The 16,638-nt window shown below is 52.0% G+C and overlaps 1 protein-coding gene across 1 annotated transcript in view; it reads right to left on the bottom strand.

The window, feature by feature from the left end:
* Positions 1-16,571, bottom strand: part of NFASC (neurofascin) — a 79,527-nt gene extending 62,956 nt beyond the window's left edge. The window contains exon 1 of the mRNA XM_053963791.1: positions 16,503-16,571. The gene's annotated coding sequence lies outside the window, so the exon portion shown is untranslated. The remainder of the gene's footprint in view (positions 1-16,502) is intronic.
* Between the last annotated feature and the right edge of the window lie 67 nt (positions 16,572-16,638).

Genomic DNA, 16,638 nt, shown 5'->3' on the forward strand with positions numbered 1-16,638 from the left:
CACTACAGTTGGCATAAGGGGAATCATGGATTTAAAAAGCACCCATGGGTGGATTTCCCACTTTGGAGCCAGGCTGGGAGAGCTGGGAATGTTCAGCTGGAGAAGGGAAGGATCCAGGGAGAGCTCAAGGCCTAAAGGGGCTCCAAGAGAGGGATTTGGGATAAAGGATGGAAGGACAGGACACAGGGAATGGCTTCCACTGGGAAGAATTAGATGGGATATTGGGAAATTCCTGTTTTTTCCTTGGAATTTTGGAGGGAAAATCATTCACAGCCCTGCTGATATTGGATTTTTTAATTGGAAAAAAAAAAAAAAACAACCACACGGTGGCTGAATTAGGATGAGATTGGTTTGGGAGGAACATGGAAAGGAAGTGAAGGGAAAAACAGGGATTGGAAAGGGAAAATTGAGGTGGGAAAGGGAAAAGTTTGGTGCCACTCAGGACCCTCCCTGTGTCCCCTCACTGGGGGGCACTGGGGCTGCTCCAGCACCATTTTTCCAGGAATCCCAACAGAAAATCCCAAAGAGTCTGTGGGGTGGTGACTCAGGGACACTCCAGTCCCCTTGTCCCCTTCCCAAGGGAGCAGCAAATCCCATCCCGGCAAATCCCATCCCAGCAAATCCCATCCCGGCAAATCCCATCCCAGCAAATCCCATCCCAGCCCCCCTGGCAGCTCAGGACAGGTGGAGGTGGCACTGTGCCATTGTCACCTCCTTCCCAGGGCCATCCATCCCACGCTGCTCCCAGAAAACCCACGGAGCTGCTGGCACGGGGGGACACGGGCCGTGCCTGTCCCCGGAGTGTCCCCAGGCCACCCCTCCCTGGTGGCATCTGGCCCTGGGATCAGCCAAGGGTTAATCAGGTGGGAAAACAGCCCTGGGATGGATCCGGAGCCTCTGGAAAAGCTTTCTCAGCTCCCACCTCCGCTCCTGCTGCCGGATTCTGGAGCCGGGCTTGGAACAGCCCGAGCCTCTCCAAGGATGGGAATGTTTGGATGAGCTGTGGGATTTTTGGGGTCCCCAGGGGTCCCTTCCCACTCGGGATGTTCCATGATTTTGTGAATAAAATGACGGGTGCAACACTCAGAGAGAGGAAAACTCCGCGTTTCTCCGATCACACCGAGCTGGGAGAGGGTTTGGCTGGAATTCCCTTCCCTGCTGGACACAACTCACAGCTTGTCCGTGCCAGGGGCGTCTGTTCCCACGGGAAAATCCGCCTGAGGAAGTTGGGACACTTGGGATTCCTCTCCTGTGCGAGAGGAACCCTCGGACACAGGAACAGCAGATCCTGATCCCACCCTTGGATCCCAGACCCGGCTCTCCCTCCTGCCAAGGGCATCGGGCACGGCTGATCCCAATGGGAATGGAGTGATCCCAGTGGGAACCGAGTGATCCCAGTGGGAACCGAGTGATCCCAGCGAGAACTGACTGATCCCAGCGGGAGCCGACTGATCCCAGTGGGAGCCAACTGATCCCAGCGGGATTCCCAGTGGGAATTGACTGATGCCAGTGGGAACAGATTTATCCCAGTGGGAACCAACTGATCCCAGTGGGAATTGAGTGATCCCAGTGGGAGCCGACTGATCCCAGTGAGAACCGACTGATCCCAGCGGGATTCCCAGTGGGAATTGACTGATGCCAGTGGGAACAGATTTATCCCAGTGGGAACCAACTGATCCCAGTGGGAATTGAGTGATCCCAGTGGGAGCCGACTGATCCCAGTGGGATTCCCAGTGGGAATTGACTGATGCCGGTGGGAACAGATTTATCCCAGTGGGAACCAACTGATCCGAGTGGGAACTGAGTGATCCCAGTGGAAGCCAACTGATCCCAGTAGGATTCCCAGTGGGAACTGACTGATCCCAGTGGGAACTGATTGATCCCATCAGGAATCGACTGATCCCAGTGGGAACTGATTGATCCCAGTGGGAACTGATTGATCCCATCAGGAATCGACTGATCCCAGTGGGAGCCGACTGATCCCAGTGGGAATGAGTGGTCCCAGCGGGATTCCCAGTGGGAGCCAACTGATCCCAACAGGAACTGACTGATCCCAGTGGGAACTGACTGATCCCAACAGGAACTGACTGATCCCAGCGAGAACCGACCTGGCCTTGGACATTTCCATGAAGTTAATTCCCAAAAAACCCAGCTGGTGACCCAAAGTTGATGCTCCAGGTGTGTCCCATCATTCCTGGCAGGGTTTGGTGATCCCATTCCCACTTCTTTTCCCAGGAATTGTGACAGCCCTCAAGGACATTTTCCACGGGAATGCGATGAAATTCCAAATTTGTTCATTCCCCGGAGCTGGGAATGAGGGGGGCAACACCCTTCCCTGCTATTTCCCACCATTCCCTGCTTTTTCTCACCATTCCCTGGCATTTCTCACAACTTTTCCCGTCGCTCTCCACGGAATTGTCACCCTTTGTCACTCAGTCATCAAATCCTGGTGTCACCACCTCTCCATCTGCCGCCGGAGCTGCCTCCGGAATGGGAATAAATTAACTGGGAGAAACTTTTGGCTCAGGGATAATGAAGTTGGCACAAACCCAGCTCAGGAGGGAGCCCAGGGATGCCGTGGTTAAAAATTCCATAAAAATAGAAGGGATTTTGGGGAATTAAAAGGCCGGGTTGGAATTTAGGGTTTCCTTGGAAAAGGTCGAAGGATGGATTGATCCAGGGATGGATGAAGTGAGGATTTTTATCCGCCAAAACTTTCTAAAATCTCTGGAAAAGGTGGAATCCGTGTCCTGCAAATCCTTGGAAATACAAATCTCCCCTTGCTGACACTGGAAGCAGGAGGGAAAATCCGCAGGAAAATCGCGGAGTTTAAAGTCGAGGGAAAAAACAAAGGAAAGGGAAATTTCAATATTTAACTCCTCCCACCTCATCTCTGATCCACCAGTTTCCTGCTGGGAATATTCAATGGAAAAAGCATGAAAATCCATTAAAACCCCTGAGCTGAGGGAAACAAAGAGCAGGGATTGGGATTGAGGGCTGGATCAGCAAATTCCTTGAATTCTGCACGTCGGAATTGGAGCTGGAATCCAACTTTGGTAAAATACCGAGAAGGTTTTCCATGAAAAATTCAGGAGGAGGAAGGATCCCACCTCTGGCACAGCTCAGGCACAGGATCTGGGCAAAATCTGTCCCAAAAAAAAACCATTCCAAGTTTTTCCTGCCTTTCCCAGGATAATGTGGGAATATGGAGCATGTCCTACCTTGGCTGAGGTGATGTGGAAAATTTGGGATCTCCCTCACGTGGCTTTGGGAAGGATTTCTCTCCCTTTTTCCAATGTCTAAATGGAATAAGTGCTCAGAGCATGGAAAAACTGGAATTTCCATATGGGAGGGATGAATCCCACAAAATCCAGGCACAAAACCCCTTTGAGATGTCAGGGAATCCCACAGAAAACTTGGAGTGGGATGATCTGGAGCATCCCTGCGGATGCCAGGCCGCTTTTTGGGATTTTCCCATTTTCCCAACCCTTTTCCTCCTGCTCTCCCGCATCCCTGAGGATCGCATCCCTTGCTGGTGGCCATGGCAACACCAATCCATGCAGGAAAGGGGAGGAATCTGGAAAATTATTCATGAGGAATGAGGGAGAGCTCGGAGCAGACCCTCTGGAAGCTGGGAAAAGGCCCTTCCTCGGCATTCCCATCGGGAAAACGCTCCTTATTTATTATTAAAAAGGGAAAAATTCCTTTTTTGTTGTTGCTGTTGAGCTTAATTAGGAGGAAAATCTTCCTGGAGGAATCCTTGGAGATCCCAGCCCTGCTCCCAGCCCCTTTCCCACTCCTCAGGTTTTCCAGAGCTTCTGGAGTCAGAGCATCTGAGCAGGAGGGGAGTTTGGGAAAGCGGAGCAGGCAAAGCCTGGCTTTAAACAGCCCTGGAATTGCCCCATTCCCGGGTTCCTGAGGGAATTCTGCTCTGAATTCCCAAACCTCCCGCCTGTGCTTCCCACTGCTCCATCCCTGCCCTTGGAGGGGGAATACCCCCATCCCACACCAGCAGTGATCCCAAAAATCCCACTTGGCTCCAAATTCCTGAGGGCTGCAGGGAGCTCCAAACCTTCTCCCGTTGTGCTTCCCACTGCTCCGGAATGACCCCATCCCACAGCAGGGCAGATCCCACCATCTCCAAGGATTTGATTTATTCCACCTCCTCCTCCTCCTCCCTTTCCCTCTCCCATGTCCGGCACAGTTTTCCCTCTCCAGAGCTCAGGTTGAGGTTTTCCCTCTCTTTATCCCCCCCAAAAAAATGTCTCAAATCCAAGGATTGACAGGAAATCTCCACCTCCTCACAGGTTACTCCAAGGATGAGGAGCCTCTTCCCTTTCCCTCTCCTACATCAGGCACAGTTTTCCCCTCCAAAGTTCAGGTTGAGGTTTTCCCTCTCTTTATCCCCAAAAAAAAGTCTCAAATCCAAGGATTGACAGGAAATCTTCACCTCCTCACAGGTTATTCCAAGGGTAGGGACACACCTCCCTTTCCCATTTTTTCCCCCTCCGAAGTTCAAGCTGAGCTTCTCCCTCTCTCTATCCCAAACTCAAAGATTTTCCACATCCTAAAAAGCACGCCCTGAACTCCCCACATCCCAAAAAATCCCCATTTCCCACATCCTGAGGACACCCTGAGACCCTCACATGCCAAAAAATCCTCATTTCCCTCCAAGATTCTCCACATCCTGAGAACACCCTGAGCTCCCCACATCCCAAAAAATCCCTGTTTCCCCTAAGATTTTCCACATCCTGGAAAGGACACCCTGAGACCCTCACATGCCAAAAAATCCTCATTTCCCCCTAAAATTTCCCACATCCTCAAAACACCCTGAGCTCCTCACATCCCAAAAAATCCCTGTTTCCCCCTAAAATTTCCCACATCCTGAGGACACCCTGAGCTCCTCACATCCCAAAAAATCCCTGTTTCCCCCTAAAATTTCCCACATCCTGAGGACACCCTGAGCTCCTCACATCCCAAAAAATCCCTGTTTCCCCCTAAAATTTCCCACATCCTGAGGACACCCTGAGCCCCCCACATCCCAAAAAATCCCTCCCCTGGTTTGTCCCGACCCCTCCACGCCGGAGAAGCGCCGAGGCTCCGGAGCCCTGATCCGTAATTCCGACTTTCTCCGTCCTTCGCGCTTTTCCCCCTTTTCCCGCGGGAACAATGGGGCCGTGGCAGCGGACACTGCCCACTCTGTGCCCTCCCCGTGCCCGAGTGCCAGCCTGGGCCTGTCCCCGTGTCCCCGGCGGGTGACAGCGTTCTCTTCCCAGATGCAGCTTCCTTTTGTTCCCGACCCTGTGGAAAAGCAGAGCAGAGACATCCCCACCACTGAGAGTTCCCAGCCAGGAATTTCTGACTCTCCCACCGATATTCCAGCTTGGAATTGTTCGGGTTTTTTCGCCTCTGCGACGACGGCAGCTCCGTTTCACAGCGAGAAAATTCCAGAGGAATTAGGGAGTGGATCACAGGGATCCGCATTTCCCAACCTCCCGCACCCTCATCGCTCATCCTGGGATTTTTCAGCTGGGAAAGAGCCAACCCCAGCCAGGGAAAAGGGGGAATTTCACTGAAAATAAAATAAAAATCCATACGAGGCCTGGCTGTGTATCCCGGCTCCAGCAGAAATCCGGGAATAGATGGGGGAAGGAGGAACTGGGGAGAGGAATCTTTGTTGGGATAATTGTCTGGGATTTCCCTGGAGGGTGGTGCAGGAACTTCGGGAGAGACTTCCCAGGGAATAAAAGCAGGAATTTCCCAAGGAAGGGCAGTGGGAGATTAGGACTAATCAGGCGGGCCCAGCAGCGATAAACCCGCCTTAAAAACAAAGCTCCGCTTTGTAGCTTTAAACGAGGAATCGCCAGATCCCATCCACGGCTTCATTAGCATCTCATTAATATGCAATTCCCATTTTCCTGATTAAACGGTTGGGAGTAGGGAAGGCAGGGAGGAGGAGGTGCCCCGGTGCCGGCTCCGAGCCCTGGGGTCACCTTTTGGGGCAAGAATTCCCATTTTCCTGCTTCCCAAGGCGCCCTCCAAGGATTCACCTTTTTCCCGACTTGGGTGTATCCAAACCCTGACATTTGGGAGCGAACACAGCAACATTCCCGGTTTTCCAGCTCCTGCATCCCAGTATGGAATGAGCATCCTCCAAGGAGAATGTTCTTATCTCCACCACCAAAATTCCCGCTTTAGGGCGATTCTGAGAACTTGGAGCTTCCAGGAGCCGCTCCCGAGGTTTTGGCGCTTCCCTGGATCCCATCCCAGCTCCCCCCAAATCCTCCCTCCCCCACCACAAACCCTTTTCAGTTCCACTTTGAGTCTCATTAAACCCTCGGGAGCCGCCAGGATAATTCCAGGCTGGCTGATCCCGGATTTTCTGGGATTGGGCGATGCCCACCGTGCACAGCAGAGAGATTTCCAACAGCTGGAAAATTGGAATGGGGCTGGGAGGGAGAAGGATGGGGCAGCGAGAGGAGCAAAACTCAGGATTTGAAGCCATCAAACCCCATCCCTGCCGATGGATTTGTTCCTTCTCCTGGTATTCCCTGGATTTGCTGGAATTAAAAGCTGCTCCAGCCTCTTGGAACATGAAAGGGAGACAAGATCTGAGCGGGGCCGAGCGGGTTTTAATTTTATTCCCTAAAGTAGTTCCTGGGATGTTCCATTGGGATATCAAAGGAAAAATGGGATGTTGGAGAGGATCTGCTCCCACCCTGGGCGTTGTGGCCATTCCGTGATTTCCGAGGGAGAGGAGGAGGAGGGAACAGCAGCATTCCCAAGGCTGGCCATGGTGGCACTTCCCAGACCCACCCAGGTCACTCTGCCAGTTCTGGCCTGGTGCTCCACAAGGATTTTTGGGATTTCCCAGTGCCCAGAGCCAGGAAATCCCACCTGGAGAAGCCTCAGCTTCCTGATTTCCTGGGTTTGCCTCTGGCTCTGTGGGGCTGGAGCTGCGGTGGCCATGGGACATCTCCTGGTGGTGTCCCCAGGATCTTCCCTGGGGAGCAGAGACGTTCCCAGGAATTTCCCCTGACCCTGGAGATCCCCGCAGGAATTCCTACTGATCCTGGAGGGGGGAGATGTCCCCAGGATTCTGGAGACACCCCCGGGACTTTCCCCAATTCTGGAGAGTGGAGATGTCCCCAGAAATTTCTCCTGACCCTGGAGATGTCCCCAGAAATTTCTCCTAGGGGGAATAAAGGGAAGAACGGGGTGGAATAAAAGGAAGAATAAAGGGAGATAAAGGGAAGAATCTTCCTGATGATTACTTGATGCTGAATCCCAAAAACCCTCCAGAAATCTCAATTAACACTTCAGAAATCCCAATTATCACTTCAGTGCACCTTGAACTTCCCGCTCCTCTTCCTCCAGCATTCCCAGCTAGTCCCACATTCCCATTTCATCTTTCCCTGCTTAAAACCACATCCCACACCCCTCTCCTGCCTCCCAGGGGAACCCTTTGGGTCCTTTTCTCCCAAAAATCCCCTGAGATGAGGTTTCGGGATGAGATTTGAAGGGTGTGGCTGGAAGAGCCGGATGAATCCCACACTCAGCCCCACCCCAGGGCACCATTCCTGCTTTTCCCTCTCCTCCAGCGGAGCATGGGGCTAAAATTATCCCTGAGCAGCTCAAATCCCAAATCCTGGGGGTTTTTATGGCCTCTGGAGCCCGATCCCAAGGACAGCTCCGGCTGCGGCACAGATCGGGAGCAGAAATAGCAGGAGGGTGGCACGGAGCGCTCCGAGGTGGCACAATTTGGGATCGGCACATCCCAAATCCCCAATTGGCACATCCCGAATTGGCACATCCCCCTGCACGGGGTCAGAGCTGGGAATCTCCTGGGAACGGCCCCTCCAAAGCCTCTCCCAGCTCAGGTTGGTGGAAATAAGATCCTAAAATTCCCAAAGCCCCTCCCATGGTGGGAGAGGGATCCCAAAGCTTCCCAAAGCCCCTCCACAGCTTTTCCCAGCTCTGGTTTAATGGAAAAAGGATCCTAAAATCTCCCAAAGCCCCTCCATGGCTTCTCCTGACTCAGATTTAGTGGGAAATTGATCCCAAAATCTCCCACATCCTCTCCTGGCTCAAGTTTACAGGGAAGAGGATCCCAAAATCTCCCAAAACCCTCCTTTAGTGAAAAGGGGATCCCAAAACCTCCCAAATCCCCTCAGCAGCCTCTCCCAGCTCAGGTTTCCAGGGAAAAGGATCCCAAAGCCTCCCAAATCCCACACTGCCCATCCCATTCCGAATATAATTGAGCCATCTGCCCTCCCACATCCCAGCAGCTGTTCGGGATCAATCCCAGCCATCCCAGCCCCCTTTCCACCGGACAATAGGGCAGGAACTGCTGTTCCCTTGGGAAAGAGGGTTTTGTTTTGGTTCCTGGGGGGTTTCATCCCTAGATATCCCTGTTTTTCACCTTGCTCTGTTTTGGAAGAGGAATTCTGAGAACCACCCACGGATGGGAATTCCCAGGAAGTGTCCATTCCCACCTCCATCCCAAATCTGGGATTTGGGTCAAAATCCTGCCAGGAACACTTAGAAAACCCCAAATTCCTCCCCCTCCCCCCACTTCAGCTCAGCCGTGCCACTCCCAGGAATCATTCCCAGCCCCAGGCCTGTCCAAAAAGGCTGGAAAAGGGAGACAAAGAAGCCAGAATCCCTGGAATCAAACATTCGGGGGCAGCCTGCTGTCCTGGGCCGGGGCCAGCTCAGCCTCGCAGCTGTCACCAGGGCCAGCATGATTCAGACGAGGTCAACCAAAAATCCCCAGGCTGGTCCCAGCTGCTGGGATGGCCAGGAATAAAATCCCTGGGGAGCGCTGGCAGCTGGATCCCGGAGCTGTCAGCAGGAAATGGCAGCCTGGGACGTGCAGAATCAGGTTTTGAAGGACGTTCGGGAAAAATCCGCCCTCTAAAATGTGTGGTTCTGGTGTGGGATGTAAAAAAGATACCTGGATGAATTTGGCCAAATCCCAGTTTTTCTGGGAATTAAGGGGGAGCGCTGAGTTTGGACAGGAAGTTTGGGTGTAAGATATTTTCTGTTAGAATTGAAATTTTCCAGATACAGGGGAAGACGGAAATGGGATTATCAATTTGTTGAGTGGATTTGAGGTGGAATCGTGGAATCACGGAGTGTTTGGGTTTGGAGGGAGATTAAGGTCCCCCAGTGCCACCACAGGGACACCTTCCATTATCCCAGGTGGCTCCAACCTGGCCTGGGACACTTCTGAGGATGGGCCACCCATGGATTTTCTGGGAATTCCATCCCAGGGCCTCCTCACCCTCACAGGGAAGAATTCTTCCCAATATCCCACCCAATTTTCCCCTTTTTCAGCCTGAAGCCATCCCCTTGTCTTGTCATCCCAATTCCTGCCGCAGATTCCCTTTTCCTTCCTTGTAACTCCTTCAGATCCTGAGGTTCCCAAACAAAGCAAATCCTGAGGTTCCCAAACAAATCAAATCCTGAGGTTTCCACACAAATCAAATCCTGAGGTTTCCACACAAATCAAATCCCGAGGTTCCCACACAAATCAAATCCCGAGGTTTCCACTTCCAGGGATGGGGCAGCCATGGATTCTCTAGGAATTCCATCCCAGGGCCTCCCCACCCTCACAGGGAAAAATTCTTCCCAATATCCCACCCAAATCTCCCTGAACCCATCCCCTTGTCCCACCACCCCAATTCCTGCTGCAGATTCCCTTTTCATTCCTTGTAATCCCTTCACATCCAGAGTTCTCCACCTCAATCAAATCCCGAGGTCTCCACACCATCAAATCCTGAGGTTTTCACACAAATTAAATTCCAAGGTTTCCACACAAATTAAATCCTGAGGTTTTCACACAAATTAAATCCCAAGGTTTTCACACAAATTAAATCCCGAGGTTTTCACACAAATTAAATCCCGAGGTTTCCACATAAATCAAATCCTGAGGTTTTCACATAAATCAAATCCTGAGGTTTCCATACAAACCAAATCCCAAGGTCTCCACACAAATCAGATCCCGAGGTCTCCACACAAACCAAATTACAGTTTCCCCACACAACCAAATCCCGATATCCCCACACAACCAAATCCCAGTTTCCCCACACAACCAAATCCCAATTTCCCCACACAACCAAATCCCAGTTTCCCCACACAACCAAATCCCAGTTTCCCCACACAACCAAATCCCAATTTCCCCACACAAACCAAATCCTGATATCCCCACACAAACCAAATCCTAATTTCCCCACACTACCAAATCCCAGTTTCCCCACACAACATTCCCTTCTCCAGGCTGACCATTCCCACCATCCTCAGCTGTCGGAAGTGTCACCAGAGGAGCTCCCCGAGTGTCCTGGCACGTGCGGGTGGCACAAAGCCCCGTCCTGTCCCTCCCCTCCTCCCGCTCCCAGCTGGGATTGCCTCAACCCCATCCCAAAGGAGATCCCAACAAGGAGCCTTTGTGGCTGGGTCTGCTGGGAATGTCAAAGCCAGATTTCAGGAATGTGACACCACCGAGGTGACAGCAGGGACGGGAGCTTCTCCTGGGCCCCGCACTCCATCGGCGCCCGGCCGGCTCACAGAGGGGCCTTTATCCCGCACGGAGCGGGATCGGGAGCGATCCCGGCCCCACAAATGGGGCTGTGTCTGCAAATCCAGAGTGGCTGGTGGTGTCACCACCCTGGATAGCCGAGGCTTCGGGAAGAGCGGGAAAAAAAACGGAAAAGATGGAACGGAACTCATCCAACAATGAGGGAAATGAGGTTGGAAAAATGGAAAATGGAAAATGGAAAATGGAAAATGGAAAATGGAGAAGATGGAGCAGAACTCATCGAAAAATGAGGGAAATAAGGTTGGAAAAAATGAAAATGAAAATGAAAATGAAAATGAAAATGAAAATGAAAATGAAACTGAAAATGAAAACTGAAAAACGAAAAATGAAAAATGAAAATGAAAAATGGAGAAGATGGAGCAGAACTCATCCAAAAATGAGGGAAATGAGGTTGGAAAGGAATTCCCTCTGGGGCAGGAAGGGATTCAGACCTTCCTGACAAGATTTGAGAAAGATTTTGAGGGAATCCAACCCCTGGATGGATCCTGGCGGGTTTAAAATCCAAGGGAATACTTTGGGAAGGGCAAAGAAAACCCAAGGGAAGAGCCTGTGGGATTGAGAAGAGCCCGCGAATGGTTGATCTTCACCTGGGAAAAAAGGGAAGGCTGGAATTCTTTCCCTGCCCACAGACTGGGGGAATATCCTATAACAACTGCAGGGAATATCAAATAAAACCTGACAGGTATACAAAGAAAAACCTGCTGGGAATATCCAAGAAACCCACTCTGAATATCCAACAAAACCTGCTCTGAATTTCCACCAAAAACTGTTGGGAATATCTAATAAAACTGCTGGGAATATCCAAAAAAATTGCTCTGAATATCCACCAAAATCTGCTCTGAATATCCATCAAAAACTGCTGGGAATATCCAATAAAAACTGCTGAGAATAACAAAAAAAAAGCGCTCTGAATATCCAATAAAAACTGCTGGGAATGTCCAATAAATCTACTCCTACAAGTATGGGCAGTGGAGCTTTGTCCAGGAGAAGAAAAATCCCCAAAGCCACACGAAGAGGGAGTGGATTTTGTTCCCTGCCCCCAAAAATCCCAGAGGAAGCCAGATTCCCAAACAATTCCAGCTGGAATTACCTCAGGAGGTCACCACCATCCGGAGTAGGATCAGCCCTAAGCTCAGCCCAGCTGAGCCAGGCTTTACCCAGGTGGGGTTTAAAATCTGTCCTAAATCGTGGAGACCACGCGGCATCCAAACTCCAGCTTGAAAACCGCGCTGGGGGTGGGAAAAGGGGAATTCCCACATTCCCTGCGTTCTGTTGTTCCCATGTATCCCTGTTTTCCCTTTTTTTTTCCCGGATTCCAGTGGGAACAGGGAGATGGGAACTCAGGGAATAACGTGGAGTTCCCAAATCCCCAGGAGGGGCTTCAGCACCCTGGAGAGCGGCCGGATCCAAGAGGATTTTCCTACTCGCGCACCTTCCCGGTCTCGGCATTCCCAGGTTTTCCCGAGAATCTGTGGCTGCCCCATCCCTGGAAGTGTCCAAGGCCAGCTTGGAGCAATCTGGGATGGGGAAGTTGTCCCTGCCCGTGGAATGAGATGAGCTTTAATTTTCCAACCCAAATTATTCCATGATTCTGCAGCTCTTTGAACTCGGGGATCTTTGGGAGAAGCAGGAAAAGGGAATAATTCAGAGAGAAAAAGGGAGTTTCGGTGCGTTTTCCACAGATCCAAGGAGAACCTTCCAGCCCTCCCAGCTCCCACTGGAGCTGCCAGCCTGGCCTATCCATGCCAGGAAATTTCAGGAGGAATTTGGGATTCAGGCTGACAGAGCCACGAGATCAGATTCCGACTGTCCCTGGGAAAAGGAGCAAAATTCCACTGCCAAGGAGGCAGAAAGTGGCAGAAAACCTGCCAGGAACTCCGATGAACCTCCGGCTTCACCTTGCACCAACCCGGGGGTTGTGCTCCTGTTTTCCCACTCCCTGTGAGGCTCCAGGTTTGCTTCCAGAGGTGGGAAAGGAGCATCCCGGAATCCAGGACAGGGATTCATCAGCTCTTCCCAAGCCTGGATTGCGCAAAGCTCCCTCTCCCCTTTGGATGCTCCTCCAGCGAACTGGGAATGTGCCAGCCTCTTGCTTAAGGTTTGCAGGCAGAGGAATGCAAGGAAAAAAAAAATCCCAAGTTCTCCTTTCAAGGGAAAATCTCCACTATTCCCTCTCTCCTATGCCCTTTGGATGCTCCCTCCCAGTGGCATCCCTGAGGAAAACAGGACCGGGTCTCAAAATTCCAGGATGAGATCCAAAGGAACATAAGGAGGCGTTGTCAGGAATTTCTGTCCACCTGAACTCATCCCTGTTTTTTTCCGTGGATAATCCTTGTCCTCCGATCTCATTAAGTGGGAATGGTGATCCCGATAAGCCGAGGGATAAATCCTCCTCTTTTTTAATCCGTAATAACCCAGCCCTGTTTCTTTCAGCTTGGGATTAAAGGAAAAAAGGGAAAGGGAGGGGGACGGGGATTACAGAACATTTAAACTTCCAGCAAGTTCATTCCGAGCCGGAATCGCTGGAATTGCGCAATAATTATCCCGGACAGCCTGGAAAGGAACCAAGGGGCTTTGGGAAGAGGGGGGAGAAATGGAAAAGATGGAGCAGAACTCATCCAACAACACGGAAAATGAGGAAAATGAGGTTGGAAAGGAATTCCCTCCGGGGCAGGAAGAAATCCAGACCTCCCTGACAAGATCTGACAAAATTGTAAAAGAATCCAGCCCCTGAATGGATCCTGGCAGGTTTTAGGAATATTTTGGGAAGGGCAAATGAAACCAGAGGAGTAAAGGGAACTGCCAGAACCTTTTCCCTTGTTTTTTTAGGAGTCTCCTCAACGGTTTTGCTGCTTAAATTCAAATAAAATCTGATACTTTTTATCTGAAAATCTGATTTTTCTCACTGGGTTTGAATCCTCCCAGTTCAGCTGCTTTTGTTCCACCTAAAAAGTGTGGAAAACAGGGAATTCCAGAAAGCAAAGAAATGAAGGAATTTTGCCTGAACTTCCAGGTTTTTCTCCCTGGGAATGAATTTCTGCTGGGATTTGCAAGGCTGGTGCTGCCCAGACGAGTAAATTACAACCCCACAGAAAATCCACCCCCACGTGGAAAACAAATCCAGAAATTCCTGCCGAGCGCTCCCAGATAAAATCAGAGCCTCAGGAACGTCCTGGGAATGGGGCTGTTCCATCTTCCCAGATTCCTCAAACAAATCCCGAACTTTTCCCTTGGAGACTCCTCCTTCCCTGAGCAAGGGCGGGATGGAGCTGAAAAATTCCAAAGCTCCAGATGGAAGCAACAATTTCCAAAGCTTTGCGTTCCCTTTCCAAGCTCCACCTGCCCAGGTGAGCTCCACTGGTCTTTATCCAGGGAATATTTCCTTGGAGCACCCCAGAACTTCTCCATTCCTGTGAATTTCTGCATTTCTGGATAAAACTCATCTTTCTCCAGGGAATATTTCCTTGGAGCACCCCAGAATTTCTCCATTCTTGCTAATTTCTGCATTTCTGGATAAAACTCATCTTTATCCAGGGAATGTTTCCTTGGAACACCCCAGAACTTCTCCATTCCTGCGAATTTCTGCATTTCTGGATAAAACTCATCTTTCTCCAGGGAATATTTCCTTGGAGAACCCCAGAACTTCCTCGTTTTTCTCAGCAGGGCAGAGCAGGTGATGGGAACAGAGGGAGGATCCGATCCAGGGCCATGATCCCTACGGATAATTCCTTTTCCCAAGGTCACTCCAGCTGGGATGGAGCATCGGGATTAAGAACAGCTCCACTGGGAAGTGAAACTTCCTTAAATCCATTTATTCCCCCTTTTCCCAACAAAAAAATTCCCTTTTCCTGCTGCCCCATCCCTTTCCTCACATTCTTGGGAATCTCCAAAGGTTTCCTTGGATGGAATTCCCAGCTTCCCATTCCCATTCTGATCCAGACTCACTTGGTGGTTCACGCCTGATCCCAACCTCTTCTCTGCTCATCCCTGAGACTGGAGGGTACAACCCCTCTACACCCAGGAGTATCCCATGAGTATCCTACTCGGAGTATCCCAACCACCTGCCAGGAGCAAAAATATGGGAAAAAAAAATCCACATTTTTCCCATTATTATTCAACTTTTTTTGCCCCATTTTTGGGGATCCTTTGTGGTGGAGTTTTCCCAGAGGATTTTGGGGGATTTTATTTCCCCAAAACAATCTTGAGAGAATGAGAGGAAAACAAATCCTTATTAATTAATTTGGAAAACTGGGGGTATTCCCCATTGAATCATCAGCTGGGAGAAGGGATGATTGGATTGGGCTGGGTTTAAACCAAATCCCTTGGGATGAGGATGAGGACAGAGCTTTGTTAAGTCCAGAATTAACACAAAACCAGGCCCAGGTCCCAGCTCCTGTAAACAAAGTCACTTTTCCAACCAAACAACTTCTCCCTGCCAGCCCAGCGCTTTTCCATGCATTATTTATGTTGGATTCACGTTACTACCACACAAAAAAAAAAAAAAAAAAAAGGGAAAAGCAGCAAAGGCCCAGCCTGGGACTGGGAAACGGCAAAATTAAAAATAGGAATTGAGTAGGAAATGACAAATTTGAGTTTTCTTTCGGGACAGAAAGCAAAGTTTTCTTGGAACAAAGCAGCCCCTCGGTGTCTGCCAAAGAGGGGGAGGTTTTCCAGGAAAGAAAGGAGTCAGCATTCCTGGAAAAGTCATAGGATTCTTGCTTTTGTCCTCGGCAGCTGCCAGGAGCATCCCGGAAACACCACAGCGCCACAGGATCCATCTTAAAGCAGCCGGGCCTCTGCTGGGCATGTCAAAAATCCAGCTTTTCCCGCAATTCCCGAATCCTCCCGGCCCTCGGCACTGCCCCTCCGCCGGGACCCAGCCGGGAACAGCCCGGGGTGACTTTGGGGAGTGCTCCTGAGCCATCCCAAGGAGCTGACCTTGAGGAAGGAACCCACAGGCAGCATTCCAAAGGGGAAAGCAAAAACCCACCCGAGCCAGACGCACCAGCCATGCCCAGTGTTAGCAGGGATGGGATTTTTTGGACGAAACCTCCGTTTTCCCACCCAAACCTCCTCTGGGTGCCGTTCCCAGAGGCCTCCCCGGGATGGAATGCGCGTTTTCCCTGCTCCCTGTCCTCCAAGGAGCACCTGAGGCCACGGAAAAGGGAGGATCCCTGCTCCATCCCTGCTCCATCCCTGCTCCATCCCAACAATCCCTCTCCCCCAGGCCCCAGCGCTCCCTCACGGCCTCCTCGCCCTCCTCAGCCCCATCCCCGAGCTCCTCGCGGCCATGGAGCAGCGGGAGCGCCCGTGGAGCCGGGATCCCAATGATTCAGCACTTTGCCCGCTCTTCCCGAAGGGACATCGATCCCCGGGAGCGGCTGCGGGAGGATGCGGATCCCGCACCCGCCACTCACCGCTCGCCGCCGGGGCCCGCCGCTTCCCGGCGCCGCATCCCAAGCCAGGTGCGTTTTCCCGGTGGATTTTTCCGGCCCGGGATGTTCTTCCGGAGGGAAGGCGACAGGGAAGGAGCGAGGCGCGTCCCCCGCGGAGCAATCGCCGCTCCCCGCCAGCTCTCGGCGCCCCAAAGTTGCGCTGTCACCCCAAGGTCCCCACCCGGGCTGCGCTCCCCGTGCCCCCGCGCTGCCACCGCGGGGTTTTGTCACACGCAGGGACACGAAGCCGTGACGTAAGAACCAAAATCCCATCACATGCCCCAGCTCCCCCCGCCCGGGGTCCTGACAGCAAAAACCGGGAGATTCTGGGGGTCACCGAGCAGGTTTAGGACCCCAAATCCGCGCTGAGGATGCGCGGACCCCCCCGCCCCGCACCGTGCGCATCCCCGAGCATCCCCCGAGCGCTTCCCCCATCCCGGTGCGTCCCGATCCCTGTTTGTCCTTACCCGGAGGAGCGGAGGTGGCCGCAGCCGGGGCTCGGTGCGGGCTCGGTGCGGGCTCGGTGCGCCGCACTGCGCGCTCCCGGGCGCGGCCGCGCCGCACTGCGCGCTCCCGAGCGGGCGGAGAGCGAGTGCGGCCCGG

The sequence above is a fragment of the Vidua chalybeata genome, chromosome 24 (assembly GCF_026979565.1).
Source record: "Vidua chalybeata isolate OUT-0048 chromosome 24, bVidCha1 merged haplotype, whole genome shotgun sequence".
Taxonomy (NCBI): Eukaryota; Metazoa; Chordata; class Aves; order Passeriformes; family Viduidae; genus Vidua; species Vidua chalybeata.